Raw genomic sequence first — 13,146 nt, forward strand, 5'->3', positions numbered from 1 at the left:
ACATCTGGGAAAACCTGTCTGCTATTTATGTATTTATTTATTTATTTGGGATAAAGAAATTGCAGCAGAATGCATTACAATTCTTTTTTTTTAATTAATTAATTTTTATTGTAGGTTTTTCAAAACATTACATAGTTCTTGATATATCATATTTCACACTTTGATTCAAGTGGGATATGAGCTCCCATTTTTACCCCATATCATTACAATTCTTATTACACATATATACCACAATTACTCATATCTGTATATAAAGAAATTTGACACCAAATTTATGTCTTTATACATGTACTTTGTATAATGATGTCCTTCACATTCCATCATCCTTGCTAATCCTCTGTCCCCTCCTTTTCCCTTTCAGTCCTCTGCTTTATCTAGAATTCATCTAATCTTTCCATGCTCCCCCCTATGTACCCCCTATGAGTTAGCCTCCTTATATCAGAGTAAACATTCGGCATTTTTGGGGGGGAGATTGGCTAACTTCACTTACATTATCTTCTCCAATGCCATCTATTTACCTGCAGATGCCATGATTTTATTTTCTTTATTATTGCTGATTAAAGTTCCATTTTGTATATATGCCACTTTTTTTTAATCCATTCACTCTAGGTTGACTTCACAGTTTAGCTCTTGTGAATTGTGCTGCTATAAACATTGATGTGGCTGTGTCCCTGTAGTATGGTGTTTTTAAAGTTTTTTGGGGAAGTCTGAGGAGAATGATTGCTGGGTCAAATGGTGGTTTTATTCCCAGATTTCCAAGGAATCTCCACGCTGCTTTCCAAATTGGCTGCACCAATTTGGAAGTCCCACCAGCAAGGTAATAGGGTACCTTTTCCCCCGCATCCTCACCAACACTTATTGTTGTTTGTCTTCATAATAGCTGTCATTCTGACTGGAGTGAGGTGATAGTTTAGAGAAGTTTTGATTAGCATTTCTCTAATTGCTAGAAAGGATAAGCATTTTTTTATATACATGTTGACTGATTGTATATTCTCTTCTGAGAAGTGTCTGTTCAGGTCCTTGGCCCATTTGTTGATTGAGTTATTTGTTTTTTTGGTGCTTAGCTTTTTGAGTTCTTTATATGTAATAGAGATTAGTGCTCTGTCTGATGTGTGTGGGGTAAAAACTCGTTCCCAGGGTGTAGGCTTTCTGTTCACCTCACAGATTGTTTCTTTTGCTGAGAAGAAACTTTTTAGGTTGATTCCATCCCATTTATTGATTCTTGGTTTTAATTCTTGGGCTATAGGAAGTTGGGGCCTAATTTCACATGATGAATATTACAGACTACTTCTATTAGATGCAGAGTCTCTGGTTTAATACCTAGGTCCTTGGTCCATTTTGATTTGCACTTTGTGCATGTTGAGACCTAGGGATTTCATTCTATGTTGTTGCTTATGGATTTCCAGTTTTCCTAGCACAATTTGTTGAAGATGCTTTTTTCTCCAGTGTATGTTTTTGGCACCTTTGTCTAATATAAGATAATTGTAATTTTCTGGGTTAGTGTCTGTTTCCTCTATTCTGTTCCATTGGTCTCCCAGTCTGTTTTGGTGCCAACACCATGCTGTTTTTGTTACTATTTCTCTGTAGTATAGTTTAAATCTGGTACAGAGATGCCACCTACTTCAGTCTAAGGATTGTTTTAGCTATTCTGCATGTCTTATTTTTCCAGATGAATTTCATGATTGGTTTTTCTATTTGTATGAGGAATGCCTTGGGGATTTTGATGGGAATTGCATTATATCTGTATAATGCTTTTGGTAGCATGGTCATTTTGTTCATATTAATTCTGCTATCCATAAGCAAGTTAGATGTTTTCATCTTCTGAGGTCTTCTTTGATTTCTGTCTTTATGGTTCTGTAGTTTTCATGTATAGATCTTTTACTTCTTTCATTAATTTGATTCCCAAGTATTTTTTCTTTCTTTTTTTTGAGCATATTGTGAATTGGGTAGTCTTTCTCATTGCCTTCTCAGAGGCTTTGTCACTGATGTACAGAAATGCCTTTGATTTATGGGTGTTGATTTTATATCCTGCTACTTTGCTTAATTGATTTACTAGTTCTAGAAGTTTTCTGGCGGAGTGTTTTGGTTCTTCTAGATACAGAATCATATCATCAGCAAATAGTGCCAATTTAAGTTCTTCTTTTCCAATACATATCCCTTTGATTCTTTTCATTTGTTTAAGTGCTCTGGCCAGCATTTCAAGAACTATGTTGAATAGAAGTGGTGAAAGAGGGCAGCCCTGTCTCGTTTTAGTTTTTAGAGAAAATGCCTTCAATTTTTCTCTGTTTAGAATGATGTTGTCCTGAGGCTTAGCATTGAAAGCCTTTACAATATTGAGATATGTTACTGTTATCCTTAGTTGTTCTAGTGTCTTGAACATAAAGGGGTGCTGTATTTTGTCAAATGCTTTTTCTGCATTTATTGAGATGATCATATGTTTCTTATCTTTGTGTCTATTGATGTGATAAATTACATTTATTGATTTGTGTAAGTGGAACCAACCTTGCATCTCTAGGATGAATCCCACTTAATCATATTGCACAATCTTGGTAAGCTGTGTTTTCTATTTTCTCACCTGATATTGATCAATTTCAATTGTGTATGTCTTCCTGATTCAATATGAGCAGATCGTATGACTGAAGAAATTGCTTGTTAATTTTAATGTCTTCTATTATCCTCTGTATTTCTGTCAGATCTGTTGTAATATTATCATTTTCATCACGTATATCGGTAATTTGAGTTCTCTCTCTCTCTCTTTCTCTTTGTTAGCATGGGTAAGGGTCTGTCAGTTTTATTTATTTTTTTAAAGAATCAACTTTTTTGTCCATATTGTCAACTGTTTCATTTGTTTCAATTTTATTGATTTCAGCTCTAATTTTAATTATTTTTTGCCTTCTACTGCTTTTGCTGCTGGTTTGTTCCTCTTTTTATAGGGCTTTGAGAGGTAGTGTGAGGTCATTTGTTAACTTTAGTGTGAGGTTATTTGTTAACTTTTTTTTTTTCTGAAAGAATGAACGCCATGCAATGAATTTTCCCCTTAGTACTGCTTTCATAGTGTCTCAGATTTCCATCGGTTTTTTTATATGTTCTTATTTATGCCTAAGAAATTTTAATCCCCTCCTTGATTCCTTCTGCAATGCATTGTTCATTCTGTAGCCTATTGTTTAGTCGCCAGGTGATGGAGAAATTTTTACTTTTTATTTTGTTTTTGATTCCGAATTCCATTTAATTATGTTCTGATTAAATGTATGATAGTGTCTCTTCTTTTTTATATTTGCTAAGAGTTGCTTTGTGGCATAGTATATGGTCTATTTTATAGAAGGATCCATGTGCTACTGAGAAGAAAGTGTTTCTGTTTGATGCAGGTTGAAATATTCTATATGGTCAGTGAAGTCTAAATTATTGATTATGTTATTGAGTTTTATAGTTTTTTTATTCAACTTTTGTTTGGAAGATCTGTGCAGTGGTGAGAGAGGTGTGTTAAAGTCACCCAAGATTATTGTGTTGTGGTCAGTTTGACTCTGGAACTTGAGAAGAGTTTTTTTGAACATAGCTGCAATATTGTTTGGGGCATATATATTTATGATTGTTACATCTTCTTGGTGTATGGTTCCCTTGAGCAGTATGTAATGTCCATCTTTATCCCTTTTCATTCCCTTTGGCTTGAAGTCTCCTGTATTTGATATGAGTATGGAAAACCCTGCTTACTTGTGCAGTCCATGTGAGTGGTATGGTTTTTTTCCAACCTTTGACCCTCAGTCAGTGTATGTCTTTTTCTATCAGATAAGCCTCCTGGAGGCAGCATGTTGTTGGGCCTTCTTCTTCTTCTTTTTTTTTAATCCAGTCTGCTAGCTTATGTCTTATGATTGGTGAGTTTAATCCATTAGCTTTGAGGGTTATTATTATGACATGGTTTGTATTTCCAGCCATATTTTTTATTTTTGTTATTTAACTTGACTTGATTTTCTTCTTTGATTAGTTTTTCCTTTGGGGTACTACCTTCCTCTTTTGATTTTCATTGTTATTTTTCTTCTCCTCTTCATGGAGTATTTTTCCAAGGATGTTTTGTAGTGGTGGTTTTCTAGCTATAGATTCTTTTTTACTTTTGTTTATCATGGAAGGATTTTATTTGATCTTGAAATCTAAAGCTTACTTTTGCTGGATTCAAGATTCTTGGTTGGCACCCATTTTCTTTCAGCTTGATAGATGTTGTTTTAGGATCTTCTAGCTTTTGGGGTCTGTGATGAAGAAATCTGCCAGTATCCCAACTCATTTTACCCTATATATAGTCTGATTCCTTTCTCTCATGGCTTGTAAAATTCTCTCCCTCTCCTGTATGGTGAGCATTTTTATTATTATGTGCCCTGGTATGGATCTGTTTTGATTTTGTACATTTGGCATCCTGTAGCCTCTTCAATTTGGATTTTCAATTCATTCTTCGTGTTTTGAAAGTTTTCTGATATTATTTCATTGAATAGATCCTTGATTCCTTTGGTTTGGTCCTCTATGCTTCCCTCTATCCCAATAACTCCCAAATATGGCTTTTCATGCTATCCCATATATCTTGAGTGTTCTGCTCCTGGTTCCTCACCATTTTCACTCTATGGTCTATGTTCCTTTCAAGATTATACATTTTATCTTCATTGTCTGATGTCCTATCTTCCTAGTAGTCTTCTCTGTTCATGATGCTTTCATTTGAGCTTTGAGTTTAGTTTATTATTTCTTTCATTTCAAGAATTTCTGTTTGTTTGTTTGTTTGTTTTAGAACCTCTGTCTCCCTGTTGAGGTGATCTTTTACTTCTTGGATTTGTTTATGTAGCTCATTATCAGTGATCTTTTACTGCTTGTCTCTGCTCTGTTATATCTTCTTGGAGTTCACAGGACATTTCAACCATGTATATCCTGAAATCTTTCTGCGTCCATTTTTCTGCTGTAGCTGTCAATGATTCTAATGAGGTGTTGTCTTGATTTGTTTGGGCACTTTCTTCCCTTGTCTTTTTATGTTCCTTGTGTGTCTTCCTTTCCAGCTCTGTGGTTCTGAGGTGCTATTGTTTTTACCCAATAGATTTGTAGTGCTCTTGTAGGTTTGCAAGATCCCTCCTTTGTGGGGAAAGATGATGTTAACAGATCCCAATATCAACAATACATCACATATGAACAATTTGTTGTTATGAAGACATTTACAGTTTAGTCTCAATGTGCAGAAATGTTGGATTCAATTATTATTTAAAATATAATAGGTAGTTTTGTAAAAAGGTTTGCAGTCTCTGGTGGTGGACAATGACCTGGGGATCTGGCAGGATGATATGTGGCTCAGAGGGAGTTCCAATCTGCCAGCCATGCTCACCAAATATGGGGAGATAGGTGATCCTAGATGGAGGCACTCTGCTTCCAGAGCTGGGGTGTCCAGTGATGTGGGGGGAGCTGGATGATGTCCTTGTGCTGTTGGTAGGTAGAAGCTGAGTGGCCTGTGTGGGAATGGGGTGCAGCCTAGAGTTCTGCAGTGGGGCTGAGAGGTGTTTCTGCTGAGCCGCTCAAGAGCTGCTTGTGGCTAGAGCTGTGGGATTTGGGTCTGGAGTCCAGAGTGTTATTTGAACGCAGAGGCTCTGAATTCTGCACTGGGCTTACAGCGTGGTGATTTCTGTGAAAATCCACTCTATAGTGGATTTTCACGCTCTCTGAAATCCTGTATTCCGATGAGGTGAGACCTAGGCCACAGAACAACACAGGATGCTGCCTGTCTCTGGCCCACCATCTTGAATTTCCCCCCTTCTGCTCTTGACATGATATGGTACCCTTTCAACTCTCAAGGCCTCTTTAAACAGCAGGGAAGAACTCAAACTGGAGAAAAGCCTTGTATGTAGAAATGTGAAAAGACATTCCTAGTTTCAGATCTAGTTAGACTTGTTCAGATTTGCGGGAATATTTTGTATTATTTATTATTATTTTTTTCAACTCAGAGGTGCTGAACCACTGAGACACATCCCAGTCTTTTTTTAATTTTTTTTTTCTTTACAATTTTGAGACATGGTCTCACTTGGTCGCTTAGATCCTAATTTGCTGAGGCTGGCTTTGAACTTGTTATCCTGCTGCCTCAGCTTGATGTAGTCTTCACTGCCTTCAGCAACCACGCTCATTTGAGAAAACTGTGGGAGTGTGAAAAGTGTATGTGCCTACATTTTGGCTATTCACAGGTGATAAAAATGCACCCTAGAGTGGATGTAAGGATTGCATCAGTGTGAAAATGTGAAAGCAAGGTTAAATCTCTGTTATTGTTAGATTCAACTTTTTTGTATTTTAAGTTCTTTGCATCTGTAGTCAAATCTCACATATTATGACATAATCTTATATATACTGTGAATTTTTGTGTGTGCAAAAATGTTAGTTGCATTAACTTTTAGCCACAGCATTTTAATTCTTTTTTAGAGTTTTTATCTCTCCCCTTCCATTAAGTACATTTTTTGTTATATTGTCCATTTTTTGCAGTAAAGGCTTTATCAGATTTAAAACTCAGGTCTCATAATATGAAAACTTTTTCTATATGGAATTCTGATGCTTTCTGTGTCGTCAAATATTGTATGACTTTTACATATGTTGTGATAAAATAAAAATTGAGAGAGGTTTTAGAGAAATAATGACCAGGGTCAGGGAATGGAGAAGACAAAAGGAACATTACCATCATTATATCTGGAGTCTTTAAGCACTGAGCCCCATCCCTAGTCCTTTTTAATTTTTTGTTTGGTTTTTGTTTGTTTGTTTCATACAGAATCTTGCTAAGATTTTCTTAAGGGCCTCCATTTCTTGCTGAGGCTGGGTTGAAGCTTGTGATCCTCCTGTTATGGCCACTGGGATCACAGACATATGCTATCATGCTCAGCTCCTGGGTGTTTCCTGAATCTCTGATGTAAATCAAAATGTGCCTTGTTTGTGTCCAGTTTTCAGGTGTCACTATATCAGATGCAAGAGTTGCTTCTTCATGTCTTTCTGTATGCTAACGTCCTTCAAGCTCTAAGATTCTAAAATGATGCTGATCATCATAAGAACATTAACTCACACCTTCCAAATTATTATTAGTTCAGTTGAACTAAACTGGAGTTGACTTGGAAAAATGTATATTAGATAATTTATGCTGAAAACAGGGGTGGAAGAACTAGTTCAATATTTAAGGAAGCCAATTATTCATTTCTATGAAGAGCTCATGATATGATGAACTTCAGTTACTATTCCCTTTCATGCACCAGGCACCAGAAAAGCACTTTAGCAGGGTCACAGAGGCTATCAGAAATGCCCTGGTGCTCAGGTGAGGGTTTTCCAGAGCAGCAAGTCCCATGAAAAAACACCTGGGAGGGGTGAGTTGTGCCACCCACACATGCACACTCACACCCACTTGCACACACACGTACAGGATCTAGTCACCCTTTTCTCTACATACCCTCCCTAGTGCGGTGCTTTCATCCTCACTGTGTCATGCAACTATTGATTTCTTTGATCTTTCTCACAATGTTGCTGCCCACTATTCCTTCTCAAAAATCAATTGCTATTTCCTGACTTCTCAATTTAGTCTTGTGTCATTCAGAAGTTTCAGAAACATTGTGTGTGTGAGTTGAGGCCTCTCCACTCCAGCCTTGTGTACAGATTAGTGAAATATCTCTTCCTTCCTCCTTTTCTCCCTTTGTTATTTCAGACATTACCCAGGAGGGCTCCACCACTGAGCTTCACCCTAACCCTCTTAATTGTTATTTTTTAAGAGAGTGAGGCTGGCCTTGAACTTGGGGTCACCCTGCCTCAACCTCCCAGCAGCTGGGACCATAGGCATGTGTCCTTATTTGCCCTGCAGCTGATCTATTCCTTTTCCTTGATGCCTCTTGGCCTGCTGATGACTCTGGGACCACCACTGTGTCATGCATTCTTTTCTAAGTCTCATGTGTTGTGTTGTACATAGGAAGTTAAAGAGAATTATAAAATCTTGTACTTTGTACATATTGTTTGGAGAGGCACCTTCTCAAAATATACTTTGCCCTATTATTGATGGAGTTTATTGCTTTTCTTTTCCTGGTGCCAGGGACCCAATCCTGCCTTGTGCATGCTAGGCAGGCGCTCTAGCACTGAGCACTCCTCTAGCTCAGGTGGTGAGTTTGCCGCTGCTGTGTTTGTGAACCCACTACTGTCCACATCGGAAGATGCAGCTCTGCAGGTGCATCCTCGTGTTTGCAGTTTGTCCCATTTTTTTTTTAAACTTCTTTTACAGCACTGAATTTTAAATCCAACTCAGCTTTTCTCTCCATTATTAATCCTTGGGTGGAGTAAGCCAGAACACCCAGGCTAGATTTCTCTCTGTGTTCAGGGTACTGTCATACATAGGTGACTGCCTAACCAATTTGATTCTGCAACATGCACACTCAGGAAAATGAGAGATGATATCCCATTTATGTATGATATATCAAAGTGCATAAATGCATTCTATAGTCATGTATATGTAACTGAAAGAAATAAAATAGTTTTAAAACAAAACAAATCCAGGTGCAATGGCTCATGTCTTCATTCCAATGGCTCAGGAGGCTGAGGCAGGAGGACTGTGAGCTGAAAGCCAGCCTCAGACATAGTGAGACAGTAAACAACTCAGTGAGACCCGGTCTCTAATAAAGTACAAACTATAGCTGTGGAGGTGGCTCAGTGGTTGAGGGCCCCTGAGTTCAATTCACAGGACACCCCCCATTCAAAAAAAAAAAAAAAAAAAAAAAAAAGGAAAGGAAAAAACAACTAAGGAAGAGGGGTATGAAACCCGTCTTGTTGGGCACAGTGTCACACAGGCATAATTCCAGTGGCAAAGCAGGCTGAGGAAGAGGGATCACAAACCTAGACAGCCTCAACTTAGTGAGGCCCTATGGAACTTAGCAAGATCTGTGTCAAAATAAAAAATCAAAAGTCTGGGGATGTTGCTCAGTGGTTGTGCACCCCGGGCTCAATCCCCAGCCCCAAATAATAAAGATACAAAAATGGATTTAGTCTTTTCTCTACATTTGCATTGCTCTCATCTTCCTAATGGCTCTAATTGACAACCTGTCCATGATTCTTCTCACCCTCCTGGATGTCCTCCTCCACACAGCTCTCTATTTCCTGGTGTGTTGGCTGTCCCTCACTGATCTGCATGACATCTCCTTATGTTTGCATTCATTGGAATCCCTCTTTTCTGTGGTCAAATACTTCTTGCTCTCTGCTTTATGCCCTTGGGACATCAGGGAACAAGGTTCTGTCTGTCTTCCACACCACCCTCACCCAATACTCAACTCCATCTTCTATAACCTGAGGAACAAGAAGTTGTTGAGACCCTGAGCAGATGGACCCAGAGGTCTCTTCTGTGTGATACAGATAAAAGGTCTGCCCCTTTCCCCAGGACTTAGCTGCAAGTCCATTAAGTATTGTGTAGGAACTGAAAATATTATTTTGTACCAAGAGTGTGGAGACTAAAAACCATCTACAATATAAATAAACTGCTCAGGTCTGTACAAAATTGTCTTATGGATGTATGGAATTTAAATAATATTTTAGCATCCTGCTTCCCTGTGAACCAGAGACAGGCCCACACCAGGACCCCAACATGAGTCACCCCTTATTCGAGCAGAGAGGTGACTTGACTCGGGGTTCCCTGTTTACCCCATGGTGGCTCCACAGTTCAACATCAGACACACATAGGTTTGAGGCTGCCAATCCAACAAAACTGGGATGTCACAGCTTCAATCAAGGGACAACAATAATGACCTGGTAAGAAGGTCTCCAAGGTCCCTGTGGGCCTTGCTACACCTGTGTCTCCTCTTTTTTTTTTTTTTTAATTTGTCTTTTTTTTTTAAGAGAGAGTGAAAGAGGGAGGGAGGAAGGGATAGAGAGAGAGAGAGAGAAGTTTAATATTTATTTTTTATTAATTGGCGGACACAACATCTTTGTTTGTATGTGGTGCTGAGTATCAAACCCAGGCCACACGCATGCCAGGTGAGCGCGCTACTGCTTGAGCCACATCCCCAGCCCTCCTCTTTACTATTATTCTTTACACAGAATATCTTTATATTTTAGAATATTATTCTTTAAATAGGTGTCTCTTAATTGTCCTTTTAAAATTATGATTAAAATTACTTCCCAGTGTGGGGAATAGTACATAAGTCTTACAGTGTTTCATGGACTATAGGTCCAGTTACAGAATGTATATAATACAAATGAATTTCTAACAATGTAAGTTTTATTGCTCAAACTCACATATGGCTTTAATGTGGAGAACATTTTGAATATAATGTTTTCTCAAATCCTACAAACATCCAATAAACAGAAATGATATGCAAGAATCAGCACCAATCATTGCAATTACTGATATCTTTGAATCAGTCAAATTTACTCTCCAATTAGAAGTGTCAAAATTGGAATATAAGTCAGCATTTTAAAACATTTATTGTTTGATCAAGGTTGTATAAATTTGATTCATTATAAATTGGTTCTTGGTCAAACAGCACAAACTTTAGGTATAAGTTCAATATTTAATGAGCTCTGTCATGTCAGAATGTAGAGAAAAACCTTAGCTTACATCAGCATAATAAAATCAGGGAAGTAGCCTAAAAAATCCTACAATTGATTAATCCAAATATATATAATCAGTAAAGTTATACAGAAATCTGTTTTTCAAATGTTTTAACTTTCCATGTCATCTGTCTAGATAATTATATAAACATGTCCTTATTTAGAAAAACCCTTTCATCATGAAAATTTGGAATATAAAGACCTTTTCATTTACCCAAAGATGATTTCTTTCTTCTTAGGACCTCCTAGTAGACATCCTTTTATTTCTTTTACTTAGAACTGGATAATCATACTAGCAAAAGTGTGTGTTTCCTCTCTGTAGAAATATCTTCTTTTCCTTCTCAAAAAATTCTTCTTTGTGTATACTTTGGAACAATTTTTATAAATCTTAGAATCTAAACAAATTATTGTACCTTAATAAGAAGTTTCTCAATGAAAATATAGTTAAAGCTGTTGGACATTTCTGTTGACAGAATCATATCTATTTATCATCTTATAAAAATTTATACAAAATTTGAGAATTAGAGATTACTTGATGGTTATATCTCTTGAAATAGATATTTTATAATCAAACACATTTATCTTAAATATCTGTACCATAAAATGCAGAGCATAAGAGCATATATAAGAAATATAACTTATGTGTTTTCTGTTGAAGAAAAATGATTAGAAGAAAATAAAAATCTATTAATTAAAAAATAAGACATATATGTTAATTATTTCATGAATTAAGGACTATGGATGATCCAAATAACTGGAAAGATATACATTCATAATAAAAGTTTAACTTAGTATCATACAACCGTGGAATTTTAAGATAAGCCTCATTAAATCCTGTGTTTGGATCCATTTATTTTACTTTGGACTAGTAGTGCACTCATTCTATTTGGGACGTCACGTGATGTGGTTAAAAAAAATACCTGTGTCTACATTTGTTTATTGTAATTATGTAGTCAGGAATGAGAAGGATTTCTTGGTCATCACAGAAACGTTGTGAGAAAAGATCTCAGATGCTGGCTTTTGTGTGTGGGGGGTGCAAAACGCATTCCCATAGTCTCCAAAATTATAAGAAGCCTATGTTTGTGACCTCTCCTCAACGGAACATTACTTAGTTATATTACCCTGAAGAGCAAAAGGAAGGGTTGTAAAGGAAGCTGTTGACACACACACACACACACACACACACACACACACACACACAAAGTTATTTAGCGTCAGAGCGAGTCAGGCTTAGGGCAGCAACAGAGAAGCCTGTGGAGTCAGATTTTGCCTGAAAGTATTTCAGGTGCACATTCTTAACAAATGCAGGCTCCTTGCAGCTCCAGTGGCAGACAACAGTGAAGCAGGAAGGACAGGTTAGTGGCTAAGAGGCGGGACCAGAAACCCTGCCTGGGTGACAGGGAAGGATCAATGGGAAGCCCTGGAAAGTGGGAAAGACCTGATGAGGAAGCCAGGCTCCGTCCCCCAGGCTCCCCTGGTTACCATGGTGATGGAACAGCCCAGAACTGGCTGTGGCTGCTGCAGCTGCCTGGGTCCCAAGGTCAGGTGTCAGCTCTCTCCTCCTTAATGGGCCATTTCCCTGTGTCTTCCCCTCACCCCTCCTGTTCTCCCATCTTTTGCATTTTCCCTTTCCAGAGCGTGGGCACTTTAAAACAGTGATTTAAAGACAGAGGTCAGCATTACTGTCTAACCCTAAGGCAGTCTGCCTTTGGCCCCCTGGCCAGGTTGCTTAAGGGACAAAAGCGCAGCTGGGTGGGGCTAGTTAAGACCTTTTAGGGAGCAGGGGCTGGACCTGTGTCCTGCAGCTGAGTTAATTAAAGCTGTTCCGATCCCAATGGGACAAGAGTGCAGGGAAGAGTCTCAGTACAAATTGTTTGAGCTCATTTGAAATAACAGCAGAACACAATTTGCCTCTCTACCAGCAGAAAATCCCCTGTATCAAGTCGCCCCATAAAAAAAGTTTACTTTTTCCTCTTACCCCCCAAACATTGACTCCTAGAATACAGATTCCAAGAAATCTTTATGTTGTGAGGGGGCAAAATTATGATGTATGCAGTCGAGGGGAGAAATAAAGAATGTCCACGGGCTTCTGTCCCTTCCAGTGCTTTATTCACTCAAGTTACTCCATGCAGTTTCACTCTATAGGTTCTTAATCAAGAAAACAATCCTTAATGCTGGGCACTGCAATAGACATAATCAATCCACAGCAAACAATTCCAGATGCATTCTAAGCACTGCAAAACACACTTTATCAGGACAGGCTAGTGACAGACATTCCCTCTGCATGCTAAGTTCAAAGGTCTTAAGTCCTAGGCTGTGAGTCCAGCAGATGCACACTCACTCAGACCTCGGTGATCAGGTCTGGAACCAAGGTAGGCTTTCCCTAGCATGGAGCGTGGAGCGGATGACCAGTTGAGGAGGGGGTCATAGGGAGCAGTTGGGGCTCTCACCAAGGTCCAGATGAGGTGGTAGATTTTGAGAGTGGTGAGGATCATGCAGAGAATCAGGAAAGATGACAAGTGATGGGATGTCAGGTCCTCAGCAGGCTCTCCAGCTCCCTCACCCAGCTCCCCCAAAGGAGGA

The sequence above is a fragment of the Callospermophilus lateralis genome (genome assembly GCF_048772815.1).
Source record: "Callospermophilus lateralis isolate mCalLat2 chromosome Y unlocalized genomic scaffold, mCalLat2.hap1 SUPER_Y_unloc_1, whole genome shotgun sequence".
NCBI classification, from domain to species: Eukaryota; Metazoa; Chordata; class Mammalia; order Rodentia; family Sciuridae; genus Callospermophilus; species Callospermophilus lateralis.